Here is an 11,086-nt window from a genome sequence, read left to right on the forward strand (position 1 = left end):
TAGGATGGGGCTGGGGAGAGCGGTCTGAGCAGAGGCCAGGGCTGACTGGCCCTTGAGGAGGCAGGAGCTCGGAGGCCAGCTGGCTGGGGGCGTCCCCAGTGGAGAGGGGGCTGGCCCAGCCCTTTAGGCCCAAGGGGCCATATGGGGAGAGCTGTCTGCAGGGAGGGGACATGGGATCCTTGCCAGGGTGCTATGGGGCCGTGCCAACCCAGACACTGGCAGCAGAGCTGAGCCCAGGCCTAAGACTCAAGAGGGGATGGGCATGAGGGACAAGGACAAGCAGGAACCCTCCTATCGAACTGTCCCTAGGGGCTCAGGGAGGAATTCCCCTCTCCTGGGCCAGTTACACCCCTGTTCTGCCAGCTCAAGGGGTGGCTCCGCCTTCATGGTGAGCCGTGGCTTCATAGCAGCTGGCCCGTGGTCTGAAACATACCCAGGGCTGGCCTGTGGGTCCGTGCTGCGCCAGGCCGCTCCCTGCCATGGGGTGCTGTGCGGCTGCACCAGGCACAAAGGGGGTCCCAGCAGTAGGGTGAGGGCTGGGGGACTGTAGATGAGGCACGTGGGGCAGCCCAGGGTAAGGGCCGGCCAGGCTGCATGGCCCATGCAGGATGGCTGAGGCCAGGCTGCCCATATCATCCTGTCCTGGGAACTTCTCTGAGGCTCCCGGAGCTGCCCCCACTCCAGCGTGGCAGGGACCTGCTGGCCACCACAGCAGGAAACCCTCAGGGAGTAAAAGGCCCAGCCAAAGGAGAGGAGCAGGGTCACTGCAGATCCTGCCCCATCCCACGGTTCATCGGGGCCTCTCCAAACAGCCCAGCCACCTGTAGAAACTGGGCTGCTGACCGAGATCACCCTGAGAGAGGGGCCCTAGGAAGGGGAAGGAGCCTTTCCTCCTGCACCTGGCAGCCAGCTCCGCTCCCAGAGACTGTGGGGGGCGGTGGGGGTGGGGTGGGGTGGGGGGAATGGCCATCAGAGAGAGGGTTTGGGATGATCACATCCCCACCACCCCCAGCTGGGGGCAGGTGGTGAGGAGCAAAGTGGTGGCCTCAGCTGGGAAGTTAATCCATCCAGGCCCTCCGCGATGGATAAAAGGATGGGGCACAATGGTGACTAAACTCTGTGATAAGCCCCTGGCTCCCACCCGGCAGACTCAGAGTGTGAGAGCTGGGTTTCTTTAAGGAGAAGAATACAGAGCTTAGCATGGCTCAGCTACTTCCAGAGAGCCCGTCGTGAGGAACCCAAATAACCCCCAGCCCACTGTCCCTTGTGATGGCCCATCTGGAGGAAGGGCTCCCAGGACTGGCAAGTTATCATCTCGACTGGGACAATCTGGAGGTCACAAGGTGGCAAAACAAATGAGGCTTTTACCTCCCACACCTTGTCTAGCCTGAAAGCCCCTCCCTCCTCTAGCTGCCATGGGATCTCCACTGCATGCCCTGAGCCTGCTCCTTCTCCTGAGCCCACCACATCCCTTCCCTACATCTCCGCAGGTCACCTCAGCCTTAGGTCGCCCGCTGTGGAAAGGTCACCTGATCGGCAGGAGCGCTGTGCCATTTCTCTAGCTCTGGGATTCTCCAGTGCCTGTGTCATGAATATAGAGGGAAGGGTAACAACCTTTATGTATGCAGTAGCATAAAATCCCTCCTTGGCAGCTGTACTGAATCGCCTTACCTGTAAGGGGTTAAGAAGCTCAAATAACCTAGTTGGCACCTGACCAGAAGGACCATGAGGAAAGAAGATACTTTCAAATCTCGGGGGGAAGGATTTGTTTGCTGTTCTCTTTTGTTGTTCCCTCTCCAGACAGAGGGAGAAGCCAAGCAGGTACATCATTTTCTGAAAATATACCTGGAATAATCCACCTAGAACCACAGAAATTGTAAGTAGGGCAAGGAAATGCATTAGGTTATCTTTTGTTTTGGCTTGTGAATTTTCCTATGCTGCAAAGGTAGTTCTATTCCTGTTTTTGTAACTGTGAAGCTGAGCCCAGAGGGGAATCCTCTGTGTTTTAAATCTTTTTATTACCTTCCATCCTGATTTTGCAGGTGTGATTCTTTTACTTTTTTCTTTATAATAAAGCTCTTCTTTTAAGAACCTGACTGATTTCAGCGTCCTGAAGACAAAGGGTCTGGCAGGGCCGGCTCTAGGCCCCAGCTAAGGAAGCAGGAGCCTGGGGCGGCCACCCGGAAGGGGCGACCCTCCGGCCGTTCTTGGGGCGGTGCTCGGACTTTTTTATTTTCCTTCTTCAGCGGCACTTTGGCAGCAGCTTTTTTATTTTTTCTTCTTTGCTTCTCCGCTTGGGGCGGCAAAAAGGTAGAGCTGCCCTGGGGTCTGGTCTGGTCTCACATTGTTAAGGCAATTGGTTGGTAGATTATTCTCAAGCCTCCCCAGGAAAGGGGGTGAAGGGGCTTGGGGGGATATTTTGGGGGGATAGGGATTCCAAGTGACCCTTCCCTAAATTTTTGTGTAAATCATTTGGTGGTGGCAGCCGTACTGTCCAAGGACAAGGAAAGGAATTTGTGCCTTGGGGAAGTTTTAACCTATGCTGGTAGAATATAAGCTTAGGGGGTCTTTCATGAAGGTTCCCACATCTGTACCCCAGAGTTCAGAGTGGGGAGGGGGGAACCTTGACAGCCTGGGCCAGCTCTCCATAGAATTGCATGTGCATTTGCATGCTTGACTTGTACATCTAGTCACAGCAACTGGGCACATGCAGCCAGCTGGTCACCAGTGCACATGGTCCCTGTGTGCTTGGTTGCCCTCCAGGACACCCAACTTTCCACATTCAATGGGGCCCAGAGAGCTACAGTCTCAAGAAACCACCTTGTCTCACAGCTGGGAGCCAGCATGTCCCTGGGCTGAGCCCTGTCTGGCCTGGCCTACTGCCAGCATTGTGCTCTCCAGCCAGAACAAGCTGTCTGCTATTCAGTGGCATGTCCTGCACGAGCAACGCACCCGCTCAGACGTGCCTGGAGAAAGGTGTGCCAGGGTCTCTGGCACCAGCCCAGCAGGCTGCACTGCCCGCCTCCTGTCGAATGGAACCCAGCCTGCAGCCAACCACCGCAGACGAACGACTCACAAACAGGACAGACCGTCAAAACAGACAATTACCTTGACAGGTGACATAATACTCCAGAGTGTGTCAAAAATAACAATGAGGTGGCAGGAGAAAGATTCACACTGCCCTGGAAGGAGCTGGTGGTGTACCGCCACACTGACAGCTGGGCCACCAATGTGGGGATTGAACCTGGGACCTCAGGACTTTAAAGTGCAACCTGTTGCCTGAGCTAAAGCCCTGCTCTGCTCGCCAAGCCTGTGATGGTTTAGTGACTGTCATGTGGCACCACTACCAGTAGAGGGGGACAGAGAGCCCTACATTGTGGGCGTGGCCTTGGTCTGAATCAATTTAGGAACCAGCTTCCTGGTTTCACGGGAACTTCTCAAAACCAGCCGATAGACAGGTCTGGGACGGGCGAGGCCCTGTCTCCAACACCTCAGAGGGTGAGGTTGGGGGAGATGGGGCCCTGTTGTTCCCTGTAAAGTAGCCAGATCCTGAGAGGGCACTTGAGGGGCAGCAGCTCCCTGTGAGTAAGGAAATGAAGGGCAACCAGATGCAGGGTTGCAAGGTGGCATCAGTGTAAATGACATTTACAAAGGGGGTTGAGTTACTAAAGGCAGGAGAGAGGCAGCAGGGTTGGAGGGAGGAACATAAGAATGGCCACACTGGGTCAGACCAATGGTCCATCTAGCCTAGTATCCTGTCTGCCGACAGTGCCTGGTGCCCCAGAGGGAATGAACAGAACAGCCAACCATAGAGTGATCCATCCCCTGTTGTCCACTCCCAGCTTCTGGCAACCAGAGACTAGGGACACTCAGAACATGGGGTTGCATCCCTGACCATCCTGTCTAATAGCCATTGATGAACCTGTCCTCCATGAACTTATCTAGTTCTTTTTTGAACCCTGTTATAGTTTTGGCCTTCACAACATCCCGTGGTAACGAGTTCCACAGATTGACTGTGCGTTCTATGAAGAAATACTTCCTTTTGTCTGTTTTAAACTTGATGTTTATTAACTTCATTGGGTGACCCCAAGTTCTTGTGTGATGTGAAGGAGTAAATAACACTTCCTCATTCCCTTTCTCCGCACCAGTCAAGATTTTATAGCCCTCTATCATATCCCCTCTTCGTCACTGATTTTCCAAGCTGCAAGGTCCCAGTCTTTTTAATCTCTCCTGATACAGAAGCCGTTCCTCCCCCTAATCTTTTTGTTGCCCTTCTCCGAACCTTTTCCAATTCTAACATATCTTTTTTGAGATGGGGCGACCACATCTGCATGCAGTAATTAAGATGTGGGTGTACCATGGATATAGAGGCAATATGATTTTCTGTCTTATTTTCTATCCCTTTCCTAATGGTTCCTAACATTCTGTTAGCTTTTTTGACTGCCGCTGTACATTGTTGTGTTCTGAGAGGGGATGTTTTCTGAGAACTATCCACGATGACTCCAAGATCTGTTTACTGAGTGGGAGCAGATAATTTAGACCCCATCATTTTGTATGTATATTTGGGATTATGTTTTCCAAAGTGCATCACTTTGCATTTATCAACTCTGAATTTCATCTGCCATTTTGTTGCCTAGTCACCCAGTTTGGTGAGATCCCTTTGTATCTCTTCAGAGTCTGCTTTGGACTTAACTATCTTGAGTAGTTTTGTATCATCTGCAAATTTTACCACCTCACTGTTTACCCCTTTTTCCAGATCATTTATGCACTGGTCCCAGTACAGACCTGGGGGATATCACTTTACCTCTCTCAATTCTGAAAACTGACCATTTATTCCTACCCTTCGTTTCCTATCTTGTAACCAGTTACTGAGCCATGAGAGCACCTTCCCTCTTGTCCCACAACTGCTTATTTTGCTTAAGAGCCTTTGTTGAGGGACCTTGTCAAAGGCTTTCTGAAAATCTAAGTACTCTATATCCACTGGATCACCCTTGTCCACATGCTTGTTGACCCCCCTCAAAGAATTCTAATAGATTAATGAGGCATGATTTTCCTTTACAAAAACCAAGTTGACTCTTCCCTAACAAATTGTGTTCATCTATGTGTCTGATAATTCTGTTCTTTGCTATATTTTTTTTACCAATTTGCCTGGTACTGAAGTGGGGCTTACTGGCCTGTAATTACCGGGATCGTCTCTGGAGCCTTATTTAAAAAAAAAATAGCATTGTATTAGCTACCCTACAGTCATCTGGTGCAGAAGCTGATTTAAATGATAGGTTACAAACCACAGTTAGGTTTCAGAGTAGCACCCGTGTTAGTCTGTATTCGTAAAAAGAAAAGGAGTACTTGTGGCACCTTAGAGACTAACAAATTTATTTGAGCATAAGCTTTTGTGAGCTACAGCTCACTTCATCGGATGAATGCACGAAAGCTTATGCTCAAATAAATTTGTTAGTCTCTAAGGTGCCACAAGTACTCCTTTTCTTTAAACCACAGTTATAGTTCTCCAATTTCACATCTATGTTCCTTCAGAACTCTTGGGTGAATCCCATCTGCGCCTGGTGATTTATTACTGTTTAGTTTATCAATTTATTCCTGAAACCTCCCCTGGGGGCTGAGTGGTGTGAGGAGCTGCTTCCACAGGGACCTGCCCGGGGCTGTCAGTCTCAGGCGAGAATGATTCTGTAGCCTGACAGTCAGGGTAGTCATCTTAGTGCTTATTTCATCCCAGCTACAAAGAGAGGCAGGGGAGCCCACACTCTGCTACCCCCTTTAGTGTGGCCCTGGATGTCAACCGAGGGTGCATGGTTCTGGGGGAATGAACCCCTGGCACAGAGATGATCACCACCACTGGGGTGCCATTGTTGTCTGCTAAAGACTTGGACCCTCCAGCTCTAGGCAGGAGGTCTGTCTGTAGCAGAGTCCTGCATAAGCGCAAGGGGCAGGCATGGGGGCATCTCATCAGGGGATCTCATCTTCCAGCCGGCAGGAAGAATTTAATTGGACAAATGTGGATGCTAATTGGGAATAATTTAAGTGCAATTTACTCTATGCCCATAAAGGCACAATCCCACACATAAGGAAGACAGCCTTAAAGGTGAAAAAAAATTATCTGGTTTAGAGGGGAAGTGAAGGCAGCTATAAAAATAATAAATATATAATAAATGGGAGAAAGGGGAAATTTATAGTACTGAATATAAATCAGAAGCTAGGAATTGTAGAAAATTGATAAGGGAAGCAAACAGACACAAGGAGACCTCTATGGCCAACAGAATTCATGACAATAAGAAGGAGTTTTGTAAGTATATTAGGAACAAAAAGAATACTGACAATGGTATTGGTCCTTTACTAGATGGAAATGGTAGAATTATCAATAATAATGCAGAAAAGACAGAAGTATTCAATAAACATTTCTATTCTGTATTTGGGGGAAAACATGATATAGTCTCATCATATCCACTGCATGCATCCGATGAAGTGAGCTGTGGCTCATGAAAGCTTATGCTCAAATAAATTTGTTAGTCTCTAAGGTGCCACAAGTATGCCTTTTCTTTTTGCGAATACAGACTAACACGGCTGCTACTCTGAAACCTCTCATCATAGGGTGATACTAACACTCTTTCCATTCCACTAGTATCACTGGAGGATGTAAAGCAGAAGCTGCTAAAGTCAGACATTTTAAAACCAGCATATCCAAATAACTTTAAAGAGCTAGTTGAGGAGTTGGCTGGACCATTAATGTTGATTTTCAGTAAGTCTTGGAGCACTGGGGAAGTACCAGAAAACTGGAAGAAAGCTAATGTTGTGTCAATATTTAAAAAGAGTGAACAGGATGACCTGGGTAATTATAGGCTTGTAAGCCTGACATCATTCCTGGGCAAGAAAATGGAGTGACTGATATGGGACTTGATTAATAAAGAATTAAAGAAGAGTAATGTAATTAATGCAAATCAACGTAGGTTTATGGAAAATAGATCTTGCCAAGCTAACTTGGTATCTTTTCTGATGAGATTAAAAGTTTGGTGGATAAAGGTAATAGTGTTGATGTAATACACTTAAACTTCTGTAAGGTGTTTGACTCTGTACTGCACCTTTTGATTAATAACTAGAATGATATAAAATGAACCTGGCACACATTAAATGGATTAAAAACTGGCTAACTGATAGATCTCAAAATGTAACTGTAAATGGAGAATCATCATTGATCAAGTGTGTTTCCAGTGGGGTCCCACAGGAATCGGTTCTGGGTTCTTCCCTATGTAACATAAAGTCATCACTGATCACGTTTGCAGATGACACAAAAATTGGGGGAGTGATAGATAATGAAGTTATTTATTATTTACAGGTCACTGATAGAGAGCAATATGAATCGCTTGGTAAACTGGGTGCAAACAAACAATATGTGTTTTAATACGGCTAAATGTAAATATACATATCTAGGAACAAAGACTGTCGGCCATACTTACAGGATGGGGGACTCTATCCTGGGAAGCAGCAACTCTGAAACAGATTTGGGGGTGGGGGTGAATAATCAGCTGACCATGAACTCTCAGTGTGATGCTGTGGCCAAAAAAGCTACTGTGATCCTGGAATGCATAAACGGAGAAATCTGGAGTAGGAGCAGAGAGGTGATTTTATCTCTGTGTTTGGCACTGGTGAGACCCCACCGCTGGAAAACTGCCCGGGCAGTGCAAATCGGAGGCTAAGCCTCCCCCAGAAAGGCTGGCCATGCAGGAGGGTAAATGCCCCAGATGTGAGGCGGGTCACCTCCCTTGGAGGCACTCCAGCACACCACCTTTGGAGTGTCGGAAGTGAAGCTCCCTAGAAGTGGTGGGGGGGGCACTGGTGCCTGGACCTTGGCCCCACCCATGCTCTGCCCTGAGGCGCCATCCTCACTCCACCTCTTCCCCTGGGGCTATTGCTCACTCCTCTCTGCGGCGGAGAGAAGCAAGCAAGGGTGGGCTTTGGGGGAAGAGGCAGAGAGGAGTGAGCAGCGGGCAGCCTCACGGGAGGAGGCAGAGATAAGCAGGAGGGATTCGGGGGAGGGGGCAAAGCAGGGGCAGGAAGAGGAGGGTTGAGGGCAGGGCCTTAGTGGAAGGGTGGCCACGGGGCCATGGTCAAAGCACCAGTGCCGCCCCTCTCCCCCCCTACTTCTAGGGAGCTTCCAGTGCCCACGTGTAAGCCTCCCCAGACGGAAGACTCATGTGCCGTGTATGGAATCCTGGGCATAGGCGCCAACTTTCCTTGGCACTGGGGGGCGCTTGCACCCTCCCACCCCCACCGCCAGCCCCGCCCCAACTCTGCCCCCTCCCTGCCCCTATTGGACCCCTCCCCAAATCCTCACCCTGGCTCCGCCTCTTCCCCGAGCACGTTGTGTTCCTCCTCCTCCCCCCTCCCTCCCAGCGCTTGCCGCACAAAACAACTGTTTCGCAGCTCAAGCACTGGGAGGGAGGGGGGAGAAGCAGGACACAGTGGCGCACTCAGGGGAGGAGGTGGAGCAGAGGTGAGCTGGGGCAGGGGGGCAGGGTGGGGAGCTGCCGGTGGGTGCAGAGCACCCACCAATTTTTCCCAGTGGGTGCTCCGGCCCCGGAACACCCATGGAGTTGGTGCCTATGATCTTGAGTCCAGTTTGGTGCCCACAATTCAAGAAGGATGTTGATAAATTGGAGAGGATTCAAAGAAGAGCCCTGAGAATGTTTAAAGGTTTAGAAAACCTCCCCTCTAGTGCTAGATGCAGGGAGCTCAATCTATGTAGCTTAACAAAGAGACGGTTCAGGGGTGGCTTGATCACAGTCTGTAAATACCGACATGGGGAACAAATACTTAATATGGGCTCTTCAGTCTAGCAGAGACAGGTCCAACACAAGCCAATGGCTGGAAGTGGAAGCTTGGCAAATGCAGCCTAGAAATAAGGGGCACATTTTTGACAGCGAGGGTAATTAACCACTGGAACAGTTTCTCAAGGGCCGTGGTGGATTCTCCATCTTTGGCAGCTTTTAAATCAAGACTGGATGTTTTTCTAACAGATCTGCTCTGGGAATTATCTGGGGGCAGGTCTCTGGCCTGTGCTCTATAGGGGCTCAGACTCGAGTGGTCCCTTTTAACCTTGGAATCTGTGAATCTAAGATAAAGCAGCAGGTGTGCCCAGGGCTTGAATCTCTGCCAGGGCAGGGGTAGCACAGTTCTCAACCTGAGGCTCGACCACCCTGCCTTTCCCATGCTGTTACTTGGGATGGGGGATTCAGGGGTGGGGGGTTAAGAATCACTGGTTTATGTCCAGCATGGAGCAAGGACATGGGAGTGAGGATTTCTGTTCCTGCTGCCACTGACTGTGTGTGTGACCTTGGATGAGTCACTTCCCCTCTGACCTTATGGTTCCTGTCATAAATATAAAGGGAAGGGTAAACCCCTTTAAAATCCCTCCTGGCCAGAGGAAAAATCCTCTCACCTGTAAAGGGTTAAGAAGCTAAAGGTAACCTCGCTGGCATCTGACCAAAATGACCAACGAGGAGACAAGATACTTTCAAAAGCTGAGAGGAGGGAGAAAAACAAAGGGTCTGTGTCTGTCTGAATGCTGCTTTTGCCGGGGATAGAACAGGAATGGAGTCTTAGAACTTTTAGTAAGTAATCTAGCTAGGTATGTGTTAGATTATGATTTCTTTAAATGGCTGAGAAAAGAACTGTGCTGAATAGAATGACTATTCCTGTCTGTGTACCTTTTTTGTAACTTAAGGTTTTACCTAGAGGGATTCTCTATGTTTTGAATCTAATTACCCTGTAAGGTATTCACCATCCTGATTTTACAGAGGTGATTCTTTTATTTTTACTTCTATTAAAAGTCTTTCTTGTACGAAAACTGAATGCTTTTTCATTGTTCTAAGATCCAAGGGTTTGGGTCTGTGGCCACCTATGCAAATTGGTGAGGATTTTTACCAAAGCTTCCCCAGGAAGTGGGGTGTAAGGGTAGGGAGGATTCTGGGGGGAAAGATGTGTCCAAACTACGTTTCCCAGTAAACTCAGATAAAGTTTGGTGGTGGCAGTGGAAATCCAAGGGCAAAGGGTAAAATTAATTTGTACCTTGGGAAGTTTTAACATAAGCTGGTAAAAGTAAGCTTAGGAGGTTTTCATGCAGGTCCCCAAATCTGTACCCTAGAGTTCAGAGTGGGGAAGGAACCTTGACAGTTCCCCTCTAAAATGGGGATACAGACAAGGTGAGCCAGGGGCTAACTGATTTCGGCGGGGCTGGCTAGTTTGTCATGGTACCAGTTAAGCTTGCCCCTGAATTGGAGGCTCTGGGCTCTGTGTACGCTGCCCCCCCACGCCTGGCAGCTCCAGGGCTGGGAGTGCTGAGCTGCAGTGGAAGCAGCATCCGGCGCTCAGCCCTGCTCTGATCTCCCTGCCTGCCCAGCTGTTCTGTTCTGTGCAGGTTCTTCCGCGGCCCTCAGCACCGTGTGTCTGCGCGGCCTAGCTGGCGGGATGCAGAGCTGGGGGCTCCTGGTTGGTCAGCATTAAGGAGCTGCTGCGGCCGGCCAGTGTGGGAGCAGCTTGCTGGGGAGTCCCAGAGAATGGCACTGCCTGGACACTTGGCATTCGTAGCTTGGCAGGATCAGAGTGTACCCACCCAGATGTGTGCCGGATCCTCTGTGTCTGCTTGGACCCGGGGGGGACAGTTCCTCTCAGCCCTCGTCCCACACAGGGCAGCCTCCCCACCCTGGGGCAGCGGAAAAGGGGGCGCCAGACAAGGGTTCTTGCTGCACCTCAGGAGTACCCTGTGCTGCGGAAGGACGCGGCGTGAAGAGCGAGACTTGCCCAGCGCAGGGCCTCAAGTCATTCGGGCATCAAGGCGCTGGAACCAGCCCACCCTGCATGGAGCAAAGGTGCCACTTAGGGCTGCAATCAGGCAATGCATCTCAGCTGCTGCCAGGCCTGGGGACCTGGGGGAAAGGTGCCTGAGCCCCCAGCTGCACCCCACCCCCCTTCCCGCCAGGCCTGGCCGGACCTGGTAGCGACTGCATTGTGACCGGCCTGTCCGCGCCTGTTCTCAGGGCGACGTGGTTCCTGTCGGGGGCCAGGAAGGGTGGACACG

Source organism: Lepidochelys olivacea (assembly GCF_965140295.1).
Source record: "Lepidochelys olivacea isolate rLepOli2 genome assembly, chromosome: 27".
NCBI lineage: Eukaryota > Metazoa > Chordata > Testudines > Cheloniidae > Lepidochelys > Lepidochelys olivacea.